Here is a 23,276-nt window from a genome sequence, read left to right on the forward strand (position 1 = left end):
ACCGCTCGCGTAACGTGGAAAATCCGGGTTCGCATCCCGATCCGGTATAAATTTTAATCGTCGTTGTTCCCTTATACACCCGATGATTGTTCGTATTCGCAGCTGCAAATACATTTCACTTATTGTACAATGGTGGTGGTCGTCTACGTGGCTGATCCTTCAGACATGTATGCATGGCCGTAGGAACACTGCACCGTTCTTCTTAATAACAGAGGCACTGCAATATCGTGAATATATGAAACTTGCTAGGACCGAAAGAGGCAGAAAGTCAACTCTGTATAGTGGTAACTGACGAAATCAGATGAGTTTAATCTTGGCCCTACATCAGGATACAGAAAAAGGCGGTTGCGAATATGTAATGTTGCAGCACCTTGTATAAAAAAACAGAAGTCTGTGCGTGTCCCGTTTGTAATTTGTTACGTGTCTGCGCATTTGTGTGCGTGACTGCGTAGCCTGACTCCGGTGTGCGTTTCTGTGTTTGTATACACGGGCGGTAAGTACGTGAGCGCGGCCGCCGGCTCTCCACCCAGCCCCCTTCTTCCCTTCTCTCACTCCCACTGCCCCCTCCCCCATCCCTAGTCCGCGGCAGGTGGGCGGCAGAGGTCGGGTTTGACAAACGCGGCCGCCATTCATCGCGGCCACTGTTAGCGGCCGCATATTTCAAGGCTCGCCTGCCGGTAAACACGCTCGCCGCGTCTGCGTGCGATCAATATCAATTTCCGAGGCGGGCCAGGTCGGGCCATGCCATGCAGGCGGCCGCTATATTGTCTTATATTATCGGCCTGCGCCGCGGCGGCACTGGCGCTGCAGGTGGAACCGCGCGGTACGGGACTTCCCCGCCGCCGGTGGTTACCCTGCGCCTCACGCAGGGCTGCCAACCTTTATAGATTTCCTTCCGTAGCCATAACACAGCATTACTGAATCACGGATGAATTTCCAGGCTCTACAGGAAAAGTAGGGGAAGTGTTTACCTTGGAACCTTTCTCAGACTTCCTCCTTTAACAAGCCACTAACACTCTAATTTTAAATTATAGCATTCAGTTATTGTGTACTGTAATTTTTTCGGAAAAATGAGGGTTTCCCAAATGTTAAAAAAATGTTCCAAGGTACTGCGTTGCCACGCACCCAGAAACAAAAATTCTATTCAAATTGAAAATTGTAATCGCGAAAATAATTCTTACATTATTACTCCACTACATGCCAATAATCAGTAAGTGAAATGAAATTAAGTAGAAGTATTAACAAACCAGTTACAAGTTAAATATTATTGTTGATACCTTAAAAAAAATCTGTTAATTTCAACCTATCAGGCTTTCTATGCTAGAAGACATCCTTGTGTTTCAAGGTACAATATGGCCCGCGATCGACAAAACATAGCTTAACCATTCACCCCACTTATAACTAGTTTTAAAAATGTGTAGAATTTTATTCACCAGGAAATGCTGTAACGGAAGAATTAACAATATTTTCGAGACAGTGTTAATGTAAGTGATATGACGATACATATACACATTGGTCCATTGATCGTGACCGGGCCGAATATCTCACGAAATAAAGGGGGAACCAGATGGCGCTATAGTTCGCCCGCTTGCTGGCGCTGCCATAGGTCAAACGGATATCAACTGCGTTCTTTTTAAATAGGAACCCCCATTTTTATTACATGTTCGTGTTGTACGTAAGAAATATTAATGTTTTAGTAGTACCACTTGTTTCGCTTTGTGATAGACGGCGCTGTAATAGTCACAAACATATGGCTCACAATTTTAGACGAACAGTTGGTAAAAGGTAGATTTTTTAAATTAAAATACAGAACGTAGGTAAGTTTGAACATTTGAAAAAATGGGGGCCAATTATCCTTCCTCCCACAATGCCACACCATATATTAACCCGCCAAGGTCGCTGATGTTCCACTTGTCGCAGCCATCGTGAATTTTCCGTTGCCTAATAGGGCATATTATACCGGTTTACGTTACCGCTGTTGATGAATGACGCTTCGTTGCTAAATAGAACGCGTGCAGAAAATCTGTCATCGTCCCGTAATTTCTCTTGTGCCCAGTGGCAGAACTGTACACGGCGTTCAAAGTCGTCGCCATGTAGTTCCTGGTGCATAGAAATATGGTTTGGGTGCAATCGATGTTGATGTAGCATTCTCAACACCGAAGTTTTTGAGAGTCCCGATTCTCGCGCAATTTATCTGCTATAGATATGCGGAATAGCCGCGACAGCAGATAAAACACCTACTTGGGCATCATCATTTGTTGCAGGTCGTGGTTGACGTTTCACACGTGGCTGAACACTTCCTGTTTCCTTAAATAACGTAACTATCCGGCGAACGGTCCGGACATTTCGATGATGTCCAGAATACCGAGCAGCATACATAGCACACCCCCGTTTGGCATTTTGATCACAATAGCCATACATCAACACGATATCGACGTTTTCCGCAATTGGTAAACAGTCCATTTTAATGTATCACAAAGCAAATACCGTCCGCACTGGCGGAATGTTACGTGATACCACGTACCTATTCGTTTGTGACTATTACAGCGCCATCTATCGCAGAGCGAAAAAAGTGGTCCGCCTAAAACATTCATATTTCTTTACGTACTACACGAATATGCAATAAAAATGAGGGTTCCTATTTTAAAAAAACCATGTTGATATCCGTTTGACCTATGGCAGTGCCGTCTAGCGGGCCAACCATAGCGCCATCTTGTTTCCCCCTTCAAGCTAGACGAGTTTCGTTGTTTGGAGTTTTTTGTTTGATGCTTATTTCGTGAGATATTTGGCTCGGTCACTATTAATGGACCACCCTGTATACAGGGGGCGCTCAGTAAGTAACGCAACATGTTTTTTATCTAAAAGCAGTTCGGTTTTATTGAGAAGTACGCCATAATATTCCCCATTCTTTTTGGCTACAATAGTGCATTTTTCAGTGTAATCTCCGTTCCATGAGAGGGCGTTACACTTCCTTACTGGGACGGTCTGTAGATCCGCTTTCTTCCACTCTACTCTCTGGATCAGTGACCTCCCTATCATCCAAGTAAAGCTTCCCGCGTAGTGCATCATTCATTGGGCCGAATGGATGGAAGTCGGTTGTGCGAGATCCGGGCTGCAGGTTGGAAGAACAGTCCAATGAAGTTTTGTGGCCTCCTCTCGGCTGAGCAGATTAATGTGACTTCTTGTAATGTCATGCAGAAGAAGATGTTCGTTTGCATTTCTGTGCCGCTGAAGTCGGCTGTTCAATTTCCTGTGGCTAGCATCACACACTTCAGAGTTTATCGTTGCGCTATGAAGAAGGAAATCAAACAGAATAACCCCTTTACAGTAGCAGAAGACCGTCAACATAGCTTTACCGGCTGAAAGTGCGGCTCTGAACTTCTTCGCTGGAGATCTGTTGTGTTGCCACTCCGCGGATTGCCCTGTTGTTTCCGGTTAGAAGTGATGAACGTGTGTTTCATCGTCTGTGACGATGTTACACAAAAAAACTGTGAAAAACAGCGTAGTAACGGGCAAGCAACTCCACACAGATGATCCTTCGTTGCTCCTTATAGTGTTCTGTCAGGTGGCGAGGAACCTAGAGGCTCCACATCTTTGAGTACCCCAACTAGTAGACCATTGTTTCGTCACTACCAACAGAAACTTCCAATCCTACAGCAAGGTGTTTGTGATCCGTCGGTCACCTCGAATGAGAGTATCCGCACGTTCGAACAGCTGTGTGTGGCCTGCCAGCACGTGGGACGTCGGACAGGATTGTACGACATTTTGCAATGATAACAAATGCCTTGCCCAACGACTCAGCGTTCTTTTGTTCAATGCCAGGTCTCAGTAGACACTCTGAAGCGCTTATGAATACCTACGATACGATTTTCCACCAAAAGAAAATCGATGACAATTCTTTGCTTGGAACGCCAGTTTGAAGGCTACGTATAACGCCGCCACCTACGGGAACTTCATGGAACTACAGGGACTGAAGCGAGAATATTCCACGACTTTCCACAGAAAATTCCGCATTTTTTCAATCGAAATTGGGCGAAGAAGAAAATGTTTTGCATTACTTATTCAAAGCCTCTTGTACATTAAATCAATGAAACACCCAGTCAGATATAAGAATTTACAAAAAAAAAAAAAAATGACTCTGAGGAGTATGGGAGGTCATCAGCCCCGTAGAACTTAGAACTACTTAAACCTGACTAACTTAAGGACATCACACACCCATGCCCGAGGCAGGATTCGAACCTGCGACCGTAGCAGTCGCGGGGTTCCAGACTGAAGCACCTAGAACCGCTCGGCCACATCGGCCGGCAAGAATTTACGAAGAGCACCGGCCCCAAGAATATAGTATTAAACTATTAAGCCAAAAGAGAGTAAAGTAACAACAGAAAGTGAGAATGAAATATTATTAAAACAAACTGTAACGCAAGCAACCACCGATGTATTAGGAATTAGAAAAAAGAAATACATAAAAAGGGGACTAACGATTTGGAATGGACAGATTAGCAAGCTAAAAAACGACAGAAAGAAGGTGAATCTAAAAACCTTGTTATTACCTAATAAAGGGTATTACGGAAACGATTAGAAAAGTAAATCTGCTCTAGTAAAGAAAAAAATACAAAAGATTCAGTAGGGGATTGAGACAGATATGCGAGTGAAATAGAACATGATACTCATGAAAGACTAATCAATGCATGCAAAATTATCAAGCACTGTAAGTAAAAAGAACAAGATACTTTTCAGTTCCCCCCCATGAACCATGGACCTTGCCGTTGGTGGGGAGGCTTGCGTGCCTCAGCGATACAGATAGCCGTACCGTAGGTACAACCACAACGGAGGGGTATCTGTTGAGAGGCCAGACAAACGTGTGGTTCCTGAAGAGGGGCAGCAGCCTTTTCAGTAGTTGCAAGGGCAACAGTCTGGATGATTGACTGATCTGGCCTTGTAACAATAACCAAAACGGCCTTGCTGTGCTGGTACTGCGAACGGCTGAAAGCAAGGGGAAACTACGGACGTAATTTTTCCCGAGGGCATGCAGCTTCACTGTATGATTAAATGATGATGGCGTCCTCTTGGGTAAAATATTCCGGAGGTAAAATAGTCCCCCATTCGGATCTCCGGGCGGGGACTACTCAAGAGGAGGTCGTTATCAGGAGAAAGAAAACTGGCGTTCTACGCATCGGAGCGTGGAATGTCAGATCCCTTAATCGGGCAGGTAGGTTAGAAAATTTAAAAAGGGAAATGGATAGGTTAAAGTTAGATATAGTGGGAATTAGTGAAGTTCGGTGGCAGGAGGAACAAGACTTCTGGTCAGGTGACTACAGGGTTATCAACACAAAGACAAATAGGGGTAATGCAGGAGAAGGTTTAATAATGAATAGGAAAATAGGAATGCGGGTAAGCTACTACAAACAGCATAGTGAACGCATTATTGTGGCCAAGATAGATACGAAGCCCACAACTACTACAGTAGTACAAGTTTATATGCCAACTAGCTCTGCAGATGACGAAGAAATTGAAGAAATGTACGATGAAATAAAAGAAATTATTCAGATAGTGAAGGGAGACGAAAATTTAATAGTCATGGGTGACTGGAATTCGAGTGTAGGAAAAGGGAGAGAAGGAAACGTAGTAGGTGAATATGGATTGGGGCTAAGAAATGAAAGAGGAAGCCGCCTGGTAGAATTTTGCACAGAGCACAACTTAATCATAGCTAACACTTGGTTTAAGAATCATGATAGAAGGTTGTATACATGGAAGAACCCTGGAGATACTAAAAGGTATCAGATAGATTATATAATGGTAAGACAGAGATTTAGGAACCAGGTTTTAAATTGTAAGACATTTCCAGGGGCAGATGTGGACTCTGACCACAATCTATTGGTTATATGACCTGTAGATTAAAACTGAAGAAACTGCAAAAAGGTGGGAATTTAAGGAGATGGGACCTGGATAAACTGAAAGAACCAGAGGTTGTAGAGAGTTTCAGGGAGAGCATAAGGGAACAATTGACAGGAATGGGGGAAAGAAATACAGTAGAAGAGGAATGGGTAGCTTTGAGGGATGAAGTAGTGAAAGCAGCAGAGGATCAAGTAGGTAAAAAGACGAGGGCTAATAGAAATCCTTGGGTAACAGAAGAAATATTGAATTTAATTGATGAAAGGAGAAAATATAAAAATGCAGTAAATGAAGCAGGCAAAAAGGAATACAAACGTCTCAAAAATGAGATCGACAGGAAGTGCAAAATGGCTAAGCAGGGATGGCTAGAGGACAAATGTAAGAATGTAGAGGCTTTTCTCACTAGGGGTAAGATAGATACTGCCTACAGGAAAATTAAAGAGACCTTTGGAGATAAGAGAACCACTTGTATGAACATCAAAAGCTCAGATGGAAACCCAGTTCTAAGCAAAGAAGGGAAAGCAGAAAGGTGGAAGGAGTATATAGAGGGTCTATACAAGGGCGATGTACTTGAAGACAATATTATGGAAATGGAAGAGGATGTAGATGAAGATGAAATGGGAGATACGATACTGCGTGAAGAGTTTGACAGAGCACTGAAAGACCTGTGTCGAAACAAGGCCCCCGGAGTAGACAACATTCCATTGGAACTACTGACGGCCTTGGGAGAGCCAGTCCTGACAAAACTCTACCATCTGGTGAGCAAGATGTATGAAACAGGTGAAATACCCTCAGACTTCAAGAAGAATATAATAATTCCAATCCCAAAGAAAGCAGGTGTTGACAGATGTGAAAATTACCGGACAATCAGTTTAATAAGCCACAGCTGCAAAATACTAACACGAATTCTTTACAGACGAATGGAAAAACTAGTAGAAGCCGGCCTCGGGGAAGATCAGTTTGGATTCCGTAGAAATACTGGAACACGTAAGGCAATACTGACCTTACGACTTATCTTAGAAGAAAGATTAAGGAAAGGCAAACCTACGTTTCTAGCATTTGTAGACTTAGAGAAAGCTTTTGACAATGTTGACTGGAATACTCTCTTTCAAATTCTAAAGGTGGCAGGGGTAAAATACAGGGAGCGAAAGGCTATTTACAATTTGTACAGAAACCAGATGGCAGTTATAAGAGTCGAGGGACATGAAAGGGAAGCAGCGGTTGGGAAGGGAGTAAGACAGGGTTGTAGCCTCTCCCCGATGTTATTCAATCTGTATATTGAGCAAGCAGTAAAGGAAACAAAAGAAAAATTCGGAGTAGGTATTAAAATCCATGGAGAAGAAATAAAAACTTTGAGGTTCGCCGATGACATTGTAATTCTGTCAGAGACAGCAAAGGACTTGGAAGAGCAGTTGAACGGAATGGATGGTGTCTTGAAGGGAGGATATAAGATGAACATCAACAAAAGCAAAACGAGGATAATGGAATGTAGCCGAATTAAGTCGGGTGATGTTGAGGGTATTAGATTAGGAAATGAGACACTTAAAGTAGTAAAGGAGTTTTGCTATTTGGGGAGCAAAATAACTGATGATGGTCGAAGTAGAGAGGATATAAAATGTAGACTGGCAATGGCAAGGAAAGCGTTTCTGAAGAAGAGAAATTTGTTGACATCGAGTATAGATTTAAGTGTCAGGAAGTCATTTCTGAAAGTATTTGTATGGAGTGTAGTCATGTATGGAAGTGAAACATGGACGGTAAATAGTTTGGACAAGAAGAGAATAGAAGCTTTCGAAATGTGGTGCTACAGAAGAATGCTGAAGATTAGATGGGTAGATCACGTAACTAATGAGGAGGTATTGAATAGGATTGGGGAGAAGAGAAGTTTGTGGCACAACTTGACCAGAAGAAGGGATCGGTTGGTAGGACATGTTCTGAGGCATCAAGGGATCACCAATTTAGTATTGGAGGGCAGCGTGGAGGGTAAAAATCGTAGGGGGAGACCAAGAGATGAATACACTAAGCAGATTCAGAAGGATGTAGGTTGCAGTAGGTACTGGGAGATGAAGAAGCTTGCACAGGATAGAGTAGCATGGAGAGCTGCATCAAACCAGTCTCATGACTGAAGACCACAACAACAACAACTTTTCAGTTAAACGTAATATCCGAAAAAATGGTTAAACTAAACTAAATGCCTGCGGACAGATAATGGGGAAGAATCAGAAACAAAAACGCCAATACCAGTTACCCTGTAGACCTGATAACAATGAAAGCGTTACAAAACGTGATCAAAGAAACGGAAAACGAAAAGTCTTCGGGAACTGATAATATGAACATGGAGATGATTAAATGTGTACCTAAGCAACTAAATCATTGACTTTTAAATTGTATACATATCTGCAGGCTGAGGAGACATGCGCCAGACGAATTGAATGAATCATTGTTATGCCCTATTAGAAAAAAGGTGATAAAATACAACACAAATTTCTGCTACAAACTGTATACCAAAATTATAAACAAGGGATTAATACCTACAGCAGCAGTATGTATGTCAGAGATATAACATGGTTTAAGAGAGGGTAGATCACGTTCGGAGTGTCTTTTGACTTCGGCACAAATGGTTCAAATGGTTGTGAGCACTATGCGACTTAACTTCTGAGGTCATCAGTCGCCTAGAACTTAGAACTAATTAAACCTAACTAACCTAAGGACATCACACACATCCATGCCCGAGGCAGGATTCGAACCTGCGACCGTAGCGGTCGCTCGGCTCCAGACTGTAGCGCCTAGAACCGCACGGCCACTCAGGCCGGCAACTTCGGCACAAGTAACCGAGAAAAGAGGATTTGACGAGGCAAAATGCTGCGGGAATAACTTTAGGACATGGGAGTTGCTGCACATCTGATTACGGCAGTTTAGGTCATCACATGAAAGTAATGTAATAAGGATCTGTGCTGTAATGAATGGGGCAGAATCTGCCGATGTTAACCAACGAGTTAGACCTGTCCACTGTCCCCTACTCCCGTCAATGTTTATATTAACAGTATCATTATTAAATCGTTGATATTGTGAAACACCATATTACGAAGTGACAGATTTAATTGTATTATGATAATTGCTGATGATCAGATTGTGCTAGGAGAATCTGAAGAAAGAGTTCAAATTGCACTGCGCAAATTACGTAAATTTGACGCTAAATAAGGAACGAGAATATTGACAGATAGAACAAAAGCGACGGGATTTCAAGTACTAGGACCAGTAAGAGGCAAAATTGTTATAGATGGACGAATAATTGTAGAGGCAAGCGAGTTTAGATATTTTGTGTGCCGTTTTAAAGGTCGTAAGTCAAATGAAGTAGAGGTGAAATTGGCTAGATTTAGACGTTTCTGTAGAACTATGAGACATAGATTAATGCATAACGTACGGAGAGAAAAATTTATGAAACTCTGCAAAGTAATAGTTAGGCCTTTGCTGCTGTATTGTAGTGAATGTTGGACCGAAGCATCTGATCAATTACGATGAATCGAATCGTCAGGGAAGTTGCTCGGCATTGTGTCGGAATATTCATTGTTGGACCATAAAAGAATTATCGATATCACATAAGAACTCAATGTTGAATCCATTATAAATGAAAAATATCGACTAAGCTGGAAAGACCACGCCCAACATATGTCTAATGCCAGAATAACTGCCGGCCGGTGTGGCCGTGCGGTTCTAGGCGCTTCAGTTGAAAGGGTACAGTACCGCCCGACATTGAAAATAGGTACAACATACTTCATTATTTTTGTCAGAACAACACATTTTTTTTCTAATAATAACTCAATTTCAATTAATACAGCGAAGCCGGATACCAGTGTGGGAAAGAATGACAATTTATTTATTTAATTGATCACATGTGCACTCCCACAAAGTAAATCCCTACATCCAGTTTGGTGAGATCTGTGAAATGAATGAATGTATGGTCGTCTGCTAACCGCAGATAGTGAATGTGAATATATGATCATCTTTGAGACGATCCTTTGGCCACCTTTGGTGGGATCAAAGAGATGAAATTTACCTGAGCTTTGAGCACCTGAAATGTGGCTGACCAATACGGTAGCAAGGTGCTCCCCCACTTCAGCAGAGGTGCAAGAGGACCTGAAGAACGGCCATGTTTCAGCACTCTGCCGCTGGATCTAGTGCTGTTAAGACCTGTTCTAGTTGTGCTCCGTAAAGACAAAAGAGTGGAGACATGGTACGCATGTGGAATATTTAAGAGTAGTTTGAAATAATAATATCTCTATTTCAGGAACTTTTGTGGGGAGAATTAAATGTCAGGCAGGTAATATTAATGGGATCGTAGTAATCTTCGGAAGTGACCAACGGTCACAATGAAACCACGTGTAGCAATAAGTTGAAATACTTCCGTGTGCTTAAGTTAAGCTGAATTACTAGCGTGTGTACAATAAGTTGAAATATTTAAGAAATAGCGTGTGTACCATAAGTTGAAATATTTAAGAAATGGCGTGTGCAGGACTTGAAATTAGAGACGAGTACTTCCACGTGGTGAGTACTGTGTGAGTCTCAATCTGGGTATGAGAGAAAGGATAAAGAGAAGTACTCGTCCATGGTATCAGTTGAGGACTCGCGTGTGTGATGAATATGTTCTTAATATTACTTTGCGTGATATGATTCCGTGTGACGCTAGATTCAAACTCTGAGAGAGAAGCAAGGTGAGTCGGCCGTCTATCCAGCAACGCTCCTTGGCTTGCATTGCACAGGAAGACGTGCATATATCTCCAGAGTTCATAGTAGGAAAGTAGCATTACAAAGTGGGGCAGTGTCGTGTGAAACTGGGATAAATACTAATTGAAGTGGGAAAGCTGAAAGTGATAGTGTTGTGACTATTTATTGTATTGTATTCCATGTTGTAGTGTGGTGTATGTCATGTAATTTGGGTATGTGTGGTTTGCATGGGAGAGTAGCAAGGTAGTTTCAAAAGATTAGTGGGTTATGCTTGTTCCTTCTGTACCGCTCGATCTGGAGGAAAGTTTCGTGATGATGATTGTGAGAGTCGAAGTGTGAGATATAATAAAAGATCCACCATCCTATCCAGAAAGTGCACTGTAGCGTTAAATAATTACGAGACCATAAGGTAGAGAATCACCAATGTAAAGCCATGCCCACTGGGCGGAATTTCTCATGTGTTATTGTTGTAGGTTATAGAATTTGTGTGTTTAGGTTATAGAATTTATCGGAATAAATAAGATAGTGAAAAGAAAAAGATTGGTGGACTTTTCCTTCGAATTGTATGTTGTCATGATGTCCCGAACTTATAATGTGTGCGCCATTCATATTCAGTGCGGTGGCCACGTGTTGATAAAAGCCGTTAAATAAAAGACCAAAAGAAAATGTGGTATTGCCAGTGCGTAGTGAACAGTCAGAGTTCTGTAAATTACTGATAGTCAGATCTGCGTTTCCGTTGCGTATTATTCATACAGGAGGGTAATTTGTAACTTAATTTTGAGTACGAGAGTTCAGGTTACTCGATAAATAAGAATGAATCCACTCGCTTGGCAGACCACTCATCTTGCAGGCCTGACTGCTTGATGCCACAGTATGAACAAGGCAAGTGGGTGCCACTCACAGTCTGGAACCGCGTGACCGCTACGGTCGCAGGTTCGAATCCTGCCTCGGGCATTGATGTATGTGATGTCCTTAGGTTAGTTAGGTTTAAGTAGTTCTAAGTTCTAGGGGACTGATGACCATAGATGTTAAGTCCCATAGTGCTCAGAGCCATTTGAACCATTTTGAACCAGAATAACTTGAATACTGATTGGATAACTAAAGTTGCGTACAATATAACCCAACTGGAAAGACGAGCGTTGGTAATCCCTTAGAGACCGTGTGAACAGTTCTGAGTAGGACCAGGCCAAAATACTTAATCCTTGTAGATGATGATATTTATGATAACAACTTTAATGAATTATTCAGATTTTAAATATGTAGAGCTAGTAATATTTACAAACGCTGCGCAAAACACAGTCTCGCGTCTCATAAAGCAGATAGAATTTGCTGGACACTGCTGATGGCGGTCTTCAGTAGGTGTACATTCATGTGATTATATAACTGGTTATTAGATTAAACATCACATCACACACATCCATGCCCGAGGCCGGATTCGAACCTGCGACCGTAGCAGCCGCGTTGTTCCGGACTGGAACGCCTAGAACCGCTCGACCACAGCGTCCGGCTAAATTCACCTAAATACACTAAATTGTAGCTACTACTGTTGTGGCGTAACAAGACAGCCACGCCACTCGGAAGTAGCCGAAAGGCACGCGTTAACTCACGCAGGCTAGTAGATAGGTCTGAAACAGGATACGTAAAGAATGCTATAAAGAAAAGTACGTAGCTCCTGGAATACTTAACTTTAATCCATCCTTGTGGTACATCGCTCTTGACGATACAAGTGAGACTCTTTAGATACAAGCTATGTAATGCTAATGGCGCCTTGCTAGGTCGTAGCCATTGACTTAGGTGAAGGCTATTCTAACTATCTGCTCTGCAAATGAGCGAGGCTTCGTCAGTGTGCATCGCTAGCTAAGTCGTCCGTACAACTGGGGCGAGTCTAGTCCGTCTCTCGAGACCTGCCGTGTGGTGGCGCTCGGTCTGCGATCACTGACAGTGGCGACACGCGGGTCCGACATGTACTAATGGACCGCGGCCGATTTAAAGCTACCACCTAGCAAGTGTGGTGTCTGGCGGTGACTCCACAACTACATTACTCCCTCATTTGACCGACAAGTTTAGTGCAAACAGAGTAATCAAATTTTAAACGTGGGCTTGAAGCGACCGCTGTCTGGAGAGAAACAACTTGAGATTTATCACTTGAAGCTTAAAGGGAAGCACGGATTAGACCTTAAATTTTGATATTTTAAAGTTAAAAAGCTGCTTACACGAGCAAAACTTTAACACAACTACTCTTAATATCCTGAAAGGAAACTTCAAGCCTTAACTTGAAAACAAATGCTCACAATAGAAAAAAATGTGTATACTGTGCCATCCTTAAAGCCGGGATAATTTTTTTTTCAAAAGATCAGGGGCATAAGTTTCTGAATTACAGATAAGAACTATCAATTAATAAACAAGAAGTTCTGTAGAATGTAACACGCCGGAGCGGTCTAAAGAACCCAGGCGCAGCCAAGCCAAACCAAATGACAATATACAATAACAATATACAAATAACAATTTATCGTACACCGACGTGATATGGAACGTGCGGGCATGGGAACAATAACGATAACCGTTAATTGTCGGAACCAGAAGGTAGATCTCCCAACCAATGTGGTTCGAATAAAGATTTCATGGTAGCTGGCAAGACGGCAAACCAAAACCGAGGCGGAGCCGCATCACAAATGTCTCAGTAGGAGGGCACGGTAGCTCACACGGTCTCAACATTGAAGGCAATTCCCTGAAATGCACCTCACAGTACCACGAAGAAAACCACTCCCGTCAAGCAGTCCGCTGCTCCTACGTTGCACTCTGACGGCAACTGACTGCTTCAAGCGACCACTACAGACCAGGTCACCGTGCGCACGCGACGCTCCGCCAAAACCCAATCTGCTCTGTACACGCGACCGTTCCTTGAGCATCCAGGTCTGCCTTCTGTGAACTGCCTCCTAACGTAGGCTGTCTTTTTCCATCCCGTTTTCCAGACTGCCACCAAACTGTACGATGGGTCCCACTTAAGATCTGACAGACCGAAAAGTACTGACGCGCAGCAAAATCTCTGGCCAAACGCTACGGACGCTTAAAAACGGAACGCGCGTATCACATTGCTCTGCTTCTTTTGTCGTGGGACAGCACTCTTCACCGTCTATTACAACTGAAAAATTGCAGATTTGAGTTTGTCTGGAATCTTCTTACCATAAAGCACACCTGTCGTTGTCCACCGTTTAAGCCACGCATTTCTATCGCGCTTTGCGATTTCATGAATGGGTGAACCACCGGCAGTGATTTTTTCGAAGCTACGTGATGGGAACGTCCTATTTGGCAGCGTCAGTGTGGTGTAGCTTCGTGTGGTGAGCACTACACAACGGCATGTGATTCCAGAGGTATTGCATTGGCTGCTGTTAAGATCTGCATCTCGTTTATTTTAAAAGGCATTGAATCCATCTCCCACTAATAACACAGATTCTTAAATCCACAAACCCCGTGCATATAATCATCTTGCTATTGCTTCTTTTACAAGGTTGCTACACATGTACAGAGTGATCAGTCCTCAACGCGATTGCCTGGCGAGCATTTGTTGCCCACTAGCAGCTACACTATGTGATAAAAAGTATCCGGACACGCCCTAAAACTTGCGTTTTTCATATTAGGTGCATTGTGCTGCCACCTACTGCCAGGTAATCCATATCAGCGACCTCAGTATTCATCAGACATCATGAGAGATGAATGGGGCGATTTGGGAAACTCACGGACTTCGAACGTGGTCAGGTAATTGGGTATCACTTGTGTCATGCGTCTGTACGCGAGATTTCCACACTCCTAAACATCCCTAGGTCCACTGTTTCCGATGTGATAGGAAAGTGGAAACGTGGAGGGACACGTACAGCACAAAAGCGTTCATTCCGACCTCGTCTGTTGACTACCAGAGACCGCTGACAGTTGAAGAGGGTCTTAATGTGTAATAGGCAGACACCTAATTAGACCATCACACAGTTTCATCAGGATCCACTACAAGTACTATGACAGTTAGGCATGAGGTGAGAAAACTTGGATTTCATGGTCGAGCGGCTGCTCATAAGCCACATATCACGGTCGTAAATGCCAAAGGACGCCTCGCTTGGTGTAAGGAGTGTAAACACTGGACGATTCAACAGTGAAAAAACGTTATGAGGAGTGACGTGTCACGGTACACAATGTGGCGATCCGATGGCAGGGTGAGGGTGTGGCGAATGCCCGGTGAACGTCATCTGCCAGCGTGTGAAGTGCTAACAGTAAAATTCGGATTCGGTGGTGTTATGGTGTGGTCGTGTTTTCATGGAGGGGGCTTGCACCCCTTGTTGTTTTGCGTGGCACAGGCCTACATTGATATTTTAAGCACATTCCTCCTTCCCTATGTTGAAGAGCAGTTCGGGGATGGTGATTGCATCTTTCAACTGGATCGAGCACCTGTTCATAATTCACGGCCTGTGGCGGAGCGGTTACACGACAATAACATCCCTGTAATAGACTGGCCTTCACAGATTGCGGACCTGAATCCTATAGAATACCTTAGGAATGTTTTGAAACGCCGACTTCGTGCCAGACCTCACCAACCCTCATCGCTCCTTCTCCTCAGTGCAGTACTCCGTGAACGATGGGCTGCCATTCCCCAAGAAACCTTCCAGGACCTGATTAAATGTATGACTGCGAGAGTGGAAGCCGTCATCAAGGCTAAGGGTGGGCCTACACCATACTGAATTCCAGCATTAGCGATGGAGGGCGCCACGTACTTGTAACTCATTTTCAGCCAGGTGTCCATATACTTTTGATCACATAGTGTAGCTAGTGTCGACAGTGTATGGATGGTGGTTATCACTGACACAACCGGTCTTCGGTTATATCGTTTTCTTTTCTCATCAGTTTAACCTGACTGTGAAAGCCGTTCAAAATAACCGGTTTCTGAAATAAACGATTTTCGGTTTTTCATTGGCATTATTTTCTGTGGTGAAAGTAGAAATCTAAGGAAGATGATTTTTTTCTTTGTCAATTTCAGACCACATAGAATCAAAATATTAAATTTAACAGGCAAATAAAAGAAAATTTAATCCGTCCACTGTTCGCTGCTTTTCTCGAAAAGTGGCATGTCGTTCGTACAAAGAAGTCTCAGCAATGCTGTGCCAGTACCTATCCTTTGTGTTTGTTTCTCGTTTCTGTCGGCATTTTTATGAAAATAGCGCTGTATGCTTTTTCCCATTTCCTATAATAACGCAATATTTCAAACGAATGAAAATTTTTCGAATAAAAACTGCTAGTTTTTTTTTTAAAAAAAAGATTGATTTCGAAACGAAAAAAAATGGCACTGTTGCTATGGTTAATTTATATTTCGGTTTTTTACTCAATTATTAGCAAAAATTAAAAAAATACCTGTTATAGCAAAAACCAAACAAATACCGAAAAATATCGGTTATTCAGAGCTAAAATCCGGAATCTGTTTTAACCGGTCGGTTTTTCCCATCCCTACGGCGCTGTCGGGTAGTTTATTTTCTTCCGGTGTGAGACATTTGTTTGCACAAAGAGCACGCTTTTGTTAAGCAATGCTATAGAGACTACTTAGTGAAAGTGTTTCGGGTGAAATGGCGAAATACGTGTATTCAATTCGGCAAAGAGTATTCAAATATGATTCATATCTGCGCACAGAATCAGCGCATACAGGGTGTTACAAAAAGGTACGGCCAAACTTTCAGGAAACATTCCTCACACACAAATAAAGAAAAGATGTTACGTGGACATGTGTCCGGAAACGCTTAATTTCCATGTTAGAGCTCATTTTAGTTTCGTCAGTATGTACTGTACATCCTCGATTCACCGCCAGTTGGCCCAATTGAAGGAAGGTAATGTTGACTTCGGTGCTTGCGTTGACATGCGACTCATTGCTCTACAGTACTAGCATCAAGCACATCAGTACGTAGCATCAACAGATTAGTGTTCATCACGAACGTGGTTTTGCAGTCAGTGCAATGTTTACAAATGCGGAGTTGGCAGATGCCCCAAGACCTAGAACGACGAGGACACCTGCAATGGACGAGGCAATTCTTCGTGCAGTTGACGATAACCCTAATGTCAGCGTCAGAGAAGTTGCTGCTGTACTTTCATTTATGGGGGCATTTGAAAGCTCTTGTCTACGCAACTCCGGTACCAAATGTAGCGACTCTTCGTGCTCGTATTGTGGACGGCTGTGATACAATACGCCATTCTCCAGGGCTACATCAGCGCATCAGGGATTCCATGCGACGGAGGGTGGATCCTCGCTAACGGAGGACATTTTGAACATTTCCTGTAACAAAGTGTTTGAAGTCACGCTGGTACGTTCTGTTGTTGTGCGTTTCCATTCCATGATTAATGTGATTTGAAGAGAAGTAATAAAATGAGCTCCAACATGGAAAGTAAGCGTTTCCGGACACAAGTCCACATAACATATTTTCTTTCTTTGTGTGTGAGGAATGTTTCCTGAAAGTTTGGCAGTACCTTTTTGTAACACCCTGTATAGTAAGGAGATCATTTCTAGAGGAAGTTCCTGAACACGTTTCTTGTAGTGTTCCTGATGCTCAAGTTCCTAATCGGAGTTCCTGATTCTCAAGTTCCTAATCAGAGTACGTTTCCCGAGAGCGGGAAAGTGTAGGTCTCTACAGAGGCGCTTGCTTTGTTACTTAGCGTGTTTTTGTATGTCTGTTTGTAAATATTATTATGAACTGCTATTCATTGTCCTTTTTGTTGGTGACTATTTTCAGAGCCAACTGGGCTTAGATTTTCTGCCTAATATTCGTATACACAGGGCGAATATCAATAGCGGTGACGAAGTGGACTGCGGATTCCTGATTGGAAATGGAGCAAAAATGTACAATGAACATGTGTATGGAAATGCTTTGATGTCACGGTAGATGGTGCTGATGAGTGAAAGTTCCTTTGACCACGTGCAGTGTGTTCCCAGTGCGTTTCAGGCTTTATGATCGACGCAGCACACGGCAAGCAGCAGAATGGTCCGGTATTCATGTCGGGAACAGGTGGAGATGGTGTTTGTTTACGGCCAAGCACATGGAAACGGTCGCGAGGCAGCACAGTTATACCAGAACAAATACAGTCATAGACATCAACCACATCACACAACATCTCTAGCCCTTTTTGACCGTTCGTGTGATCCTGGGTCCCTCTAGATGACGAATAGGAAAGCAACTGGAATCACTCAACAGAGGAAAGTACACTGGACCTGACGGGATACCAATTCGATTCTACACAGAATACGCGAAAGAACTTGCCCCCCTTCTAACAGCCGTGTACCGCAAGTCTCTAGAGGAACGGAAGTTTCCAAATGATTGGAAAAGAGCACAGGTAGTCCCAGTCTTCAAGAAGGGTCGTCGAGCAGATGCGCAAAACTATAGACCTATATCTCTGACGTCGATCTGTTGTAGAATTTTAGAACATGTTTTTTGCTCGAGTGTCATGTCGTTTTCGGAAACCCAGAATCTACTATGTAGGAATCAACATGGATTCCGGAAACAGCGATCGTGTGAACCCAACTCGCTTTATTTGTTCATGAGACCCAGAAAATATTAGATACAGGCTCCCAAGTAGATGCTATTTTTCTTGACTTCCGGAAGGCGTTCGATACAGTTCCGCACTGTCGCCTGATAAACAAAGTAAGAGCCTACGGAATGTCAGACCAGCTGTGTGGCTGGATTGAAGAGTTTTTAGCAAGCAGAACACAGCATGTTGTTATGAATGGAGAGACGTCTACAGACGTTAAAGTAACCTCTGGCGTTCCACAGGAGAGTGTTATGGGACCATTGCTTTTCACAATATATATAAATGACCTAGTAGCTAGTGTCGGAAGTTCCATGCGACTTTTCGCGGATGATGCTGTAGTATACAGAGAAGTTGCAGCATTAGAAAATTGTAGCCAAATGCAGGAAGATCTGCAGCGGATAGGCACTTGGTGCAGGGAGTGGCAACTGTCCCTTAACATAAACAAATGTAATGGTTGGTTGGTTGGTTTGGGGAAGGAGACCAGACAGCGAGGTCATCGGTCTCATCGGATTAGGGAAGTATGGGGAAGGAAGTCGGCCGTGCCCTTTGAAAGGAACCATCCCGGCATTTGCCTGGAGCGATTTAGGGAAATCACGGAAAACCTAAATGAGGATGGCCGGACGCGGGATTGAACCGTCGTCCTCCCGAATGCGAGTCCAGTGTCTAACCACTGCGCCACCTCGCTCGGTAACAAATGTAATGTATTGCGAATACATAGAAAGAAGGATCCTTTACTGTATAATTATATGATAGCGGAACAAACACTGGTAACAGTTACTTCTGTAAAATATCTGGGAGTATGCGTGCGGAACGATTTGAAGTGGAATGATCATATAAAATTAATTGTTGGTAAGGCGGGTACCAGGTTGAGATTCATTGGGAGAGTGCTTAGAAAATGTAGTCCATCAACAAAGGAGGTGACTTACAAAACACTCGTTCGACCTATACTTGAGTATTGCTCATCAGTGTGGGATCCGTACCAGATCGGGTTGACGGAGGAGATAGAGAAGATCCAAAGAAGAGCGGCGCGTTTCGTCACAGGGTTATTTGGTAACCGTGATAGCGTTACGGAGATGTTTAATAAACTCAAGTGGCAGACTCTGCAAGTGAGGCGCTCTGCATCGCGGTGTAGCTTGCTCGCCAGGTTTCGAGAGGGTGCGTTTCTGGATGAGGTATCGAATATATTGCTTCCCCCTACTTATACCTCCCGAGGAGATCACGAATGTAAAATAAGAGAGATTAGAGCGCGCACGGAGGCTTTGAGACAGTCGTTCTTCCCGCGAACCATACGCGACTGGTACAGGAAAGGGAGGTAATGACAGTGGCACGTAAAGTGCCCTCCGCCACACACCGTTGGGTGGCTTGCAGAGTATAAATGTAGATGTAGATGTAGAACGTGCAGAGAGGCGGCGGACAGTGCCTGCAACGGATCTGGAGGACCGTGCTGCCTTTTAACCGTATCCATCTGCTTGACTGTACGCAAACACCATCTCGACTTGTTCTCAATATGAATACCGGACCATCCTCCCCTTCTTGCAGTACCCTGTGTCAATTACACAGCCTGCAACACGCAAGGAACAAACGGCACATAGTCAGAGGAAGATTCATTCGTCAACCCATCGACAGTAGCAACGATGCATTTCCGCACACACGCTCATGGCACCTTTTTGGTCCATTTCCAGTCATAAATGCATAGATACTTTTTAGGATAATGTTCTTGTATATTTTTGTTGCTCATATTAAGTTGGAATTGTTATTTCTAAACCTGCAACGATTTTTGTTGTAATCAGTACGAACAGATTTTTTGAGTGCATTATTTCTATCATAAAGCACAAGGAGTATAATTTGGTGTGCACTTCATATTGTGAAATATTGTTCAGTATAAGGATCTAATGTCCGTCAGTATTTCTAGACTTTTGGAATTGATGGCTTACTTCAATTCTTGCAAAGTGTCTACGTACAGCTGTGCGTTAATTGCGGCGCCGTGTTCAGAAATCAAGGAGCAGCGGACGGTGGCATAAATTCCACCCGCGTGTTGCGAAGATTCTTTCGACTGTGCTGGAGATATTTCGCTGGGAACCTCTTACACATCCAGTCCAGATCTATATCCACGCCAATTTACTATTTTTGGAATCCACGTTCCTGGCCGTCGATTTGGTTATAACGCCTTTGTGCAATCGTGATTCCGTAGGCAACTTGTCTCATAGTAGGATATATGTACTAACACTTACGGCGATTACTTTTGAAATAATGATCGATTTATTTAAGTCTTTCGAATTGCCTCGTTTTCATTTGACTGCCCTTATATTTCAGAAGCGTTTACAATTATCATACTAACTGTATGGCATCAGCTAATCCTGTTTCCTTCTATCAGCATTTCGTAATAGGTCCACCCAACATTGCTGGCAACGGAATACTTGAATTGAATTGAAATTTTAATACAAATTGCAGTGAAATTTTAATATTAACTTTATTGAAATCTTATATTAACTAACATTTCCCAAAGTGTTTACAAGTAATGCTTACTGAAGAGGGGAGATACTGACGCGTATCTGTACAGTTTTCATTTCACGAACGAGAATCGCGAATGGACGCGTCAATCAACTGAAAACATTATCATCTTTATGCTGTGGTCACAATGTGTAGTAAAATGAACCGTAATGATGAGTATGAACTTTGTGTTGCTACTTAACAGCTGCGGCATCAGGTTTTCATCTACCTCTACGTGGATACTCTGCAAATCACACTTAAGTGCCTGGCAGAGGGTTCATCGAACCACCTTCACAATAATTGTCCATCATTCCACAGCAGGCGGAAAAAAGCGAACACCTATATTTTTCCGTGCGAGCTCTGATTGCCTTTTTTTATTGTGATGATCGTTTCTCGCTGTGTAGGTCGGACAAAATATTTTCGCATTCGGAGGTGACAGCTGGTGATTGAAATTTTCGCGAGAAGATTCCGCCGCAAAAAAAAAAAAAAAAAAAAAAAAAAAAAAAAAAAAAAAAAAAAACCAATTTGCTTTAGCGATATCCATCCAAACTCCTGTAGCATGTCCGTGACACTCTCTCCCCTATTTCTTGATAAAACAAACATACTCCACTTCTTGAACTTTCTCCGTGTACTCCGTTAACCCCACTTGCTGAGGATCCCACAACATGCAACAGTACTTCAAAAGAGGACGGACAAGCATAGTGTAGTCAGTCTCTTTAGTAGATCAGTTTCATCTTCTACGTCTTCTGCCAACAATACGCAGTCTTTGATTCGCCTTCCTCACAAAATTTTCTGTCTGTTCTTTCGAATTTAAGTAGCTCGTAATTGTAATTCCTAGGTATTTAATTCAATCCACGGTCTTCTGATTTTGTTCATTTTTCGTGTAACCGAAGTTAAACGGATTCCTTTTAGCATTTATGTGGATGACCACACAATTTTCAATATTTATGGTCAATTGTTAATTTTCGCATAATTCATATACTTTTTCTAAATCATTTTACAATTTGTTTTGATCTTATGGCGACTTTACTAGACGATGAATAGTAGCATCATTTGCAAACAACCTAAGGCGGGTGCTCAGATTATCTCCTAAATCGTTTGTATAGATAAGGGACATCAGAGGGTCAATGATGCTATCTTGGGATAAGTTAGAACTCACTTCTGTTTTATTCGATGTCTTTCCGGCCATTACTACGAACTATGACCCCCAGTCTCATAATTCCATAAGCACACAATTTGTTTACAAGCCGCTTGTGAGAAACGATGTCAAAAGCCTTCTGGAAATCTAGAAATATGGAGTCAATTTGAAATCGCTCGTCGATAGCACTCAACACTTAGCGTGAGTAAATAGCACGCTGTGTTTCACGAGAACGATGTTTTCCAAATCATTGTTGACTGTGTGTCAATAGACCATTATCTTCTTGGTAATTGTAAGGAAGATGTTTCGACTGAAAGATGACAGAGATCGCCGCCACATACACCTGGCTGCAGAACTGTGTACAATCAGGTCCCGAAGTAGTGCAACATGAAACTAACTATTTTGCAGGTTTCAAATACGTGCGTCACGGTGCTGTATCCCTTTGTGTTTATCATTTTCTACCTGGCTGCAAAAAAAAAAAAAAAAAAAAACCACATCCATGCCCGAGGCAGGATTCGAACCTGCGGCCGTAGCGGTCGCGCGGTTCCAGACTGGAGCGCCTACATTCGCTTTTTTTTTTTTTTTTTTTTTTTTTGGGGGGGGGGGGGGGTGGCTGGATGCCCTTCCTGCCGCCACCCCGTACTCCCCAGGACGGAATCAATGTACCCCAACTGTCTGCATCTAGTGTAAATGGTGAAATAGTGCGGACGTGTTTCAAATGTCTGCGACCCGTGTAACTGAGGCGGAACGTGGGGACCAGCACGGTATTCACCTATCACGATGTGGAAAACCACATCCAGGCTGGCCGGCACACCTGCCTTCGACGTTAATCCTCTGGGCGGATTCGATCCGGGGCCGGCGCGCCTACCCGAGTCCAGGAAGCAGCGCGTTAGCGTTTCTTTTTTTTTTATAATTTTTTTTTCACCAGGAAAAGGGTAAACGAAAAAAAGATCTTTATTGGTACAAACTTAAATACAACAGAAATGCCATCCTTCCGGCGAAAATAACACAAGACAATATACTCGTACAAGGAGAGGAATTTTTTTTTTGTATTTTTTTTATTTTATGAACAAGGTGTAGGGAAAAAAAGAATAATAATTCTGATGTAATCTAAGAGGTGTGAAGCAATATACAGTGGAGTGAGGGAAAGACCAGTGTTGTCTGGGGTAGTGCATTGAAGAAAGGAGGCGCGTGTCCATGCGCCTACTCCTCTGTGGGTTACAAATGTAGAAAGTAGCGCGGGGAGTCTCACATGTCAGCAGGGGGGGCGGGAGTGCTGTCGGCGTGTGGCACCATCCAACTGAGCGGGGGTGAAGTAAAGATCGCATGTAGGTAGTTGGCGAAGAAAGCGCGGTAGCACGGTCGCTGTTGAACTTCACTGTGGGCGGTTTGTAAGTACTGCCAGAAATCAAGGCGTGATTTGTCGCCACCATTATACATGTAGGTGATCGTCCACCCCTTGACCCATACAATCGCATGATTTTTG

The sequence above is a fragment of the Schistocerca nitens genome, chromosome 2 (assembly GCF_023898315.1).
Source record: "Schistocerca nitens isolate TAMUIC-IGC-003100 chromosome 2, iqSchNite1.1, whole genome shotgun sequence".
Taxonomy (NCBI): Eukaryota; Metazoa; Arthropoda; class Insecta; order Orthoptera; family Acrididae; genus Schistocerca; species Schistocerca nitens.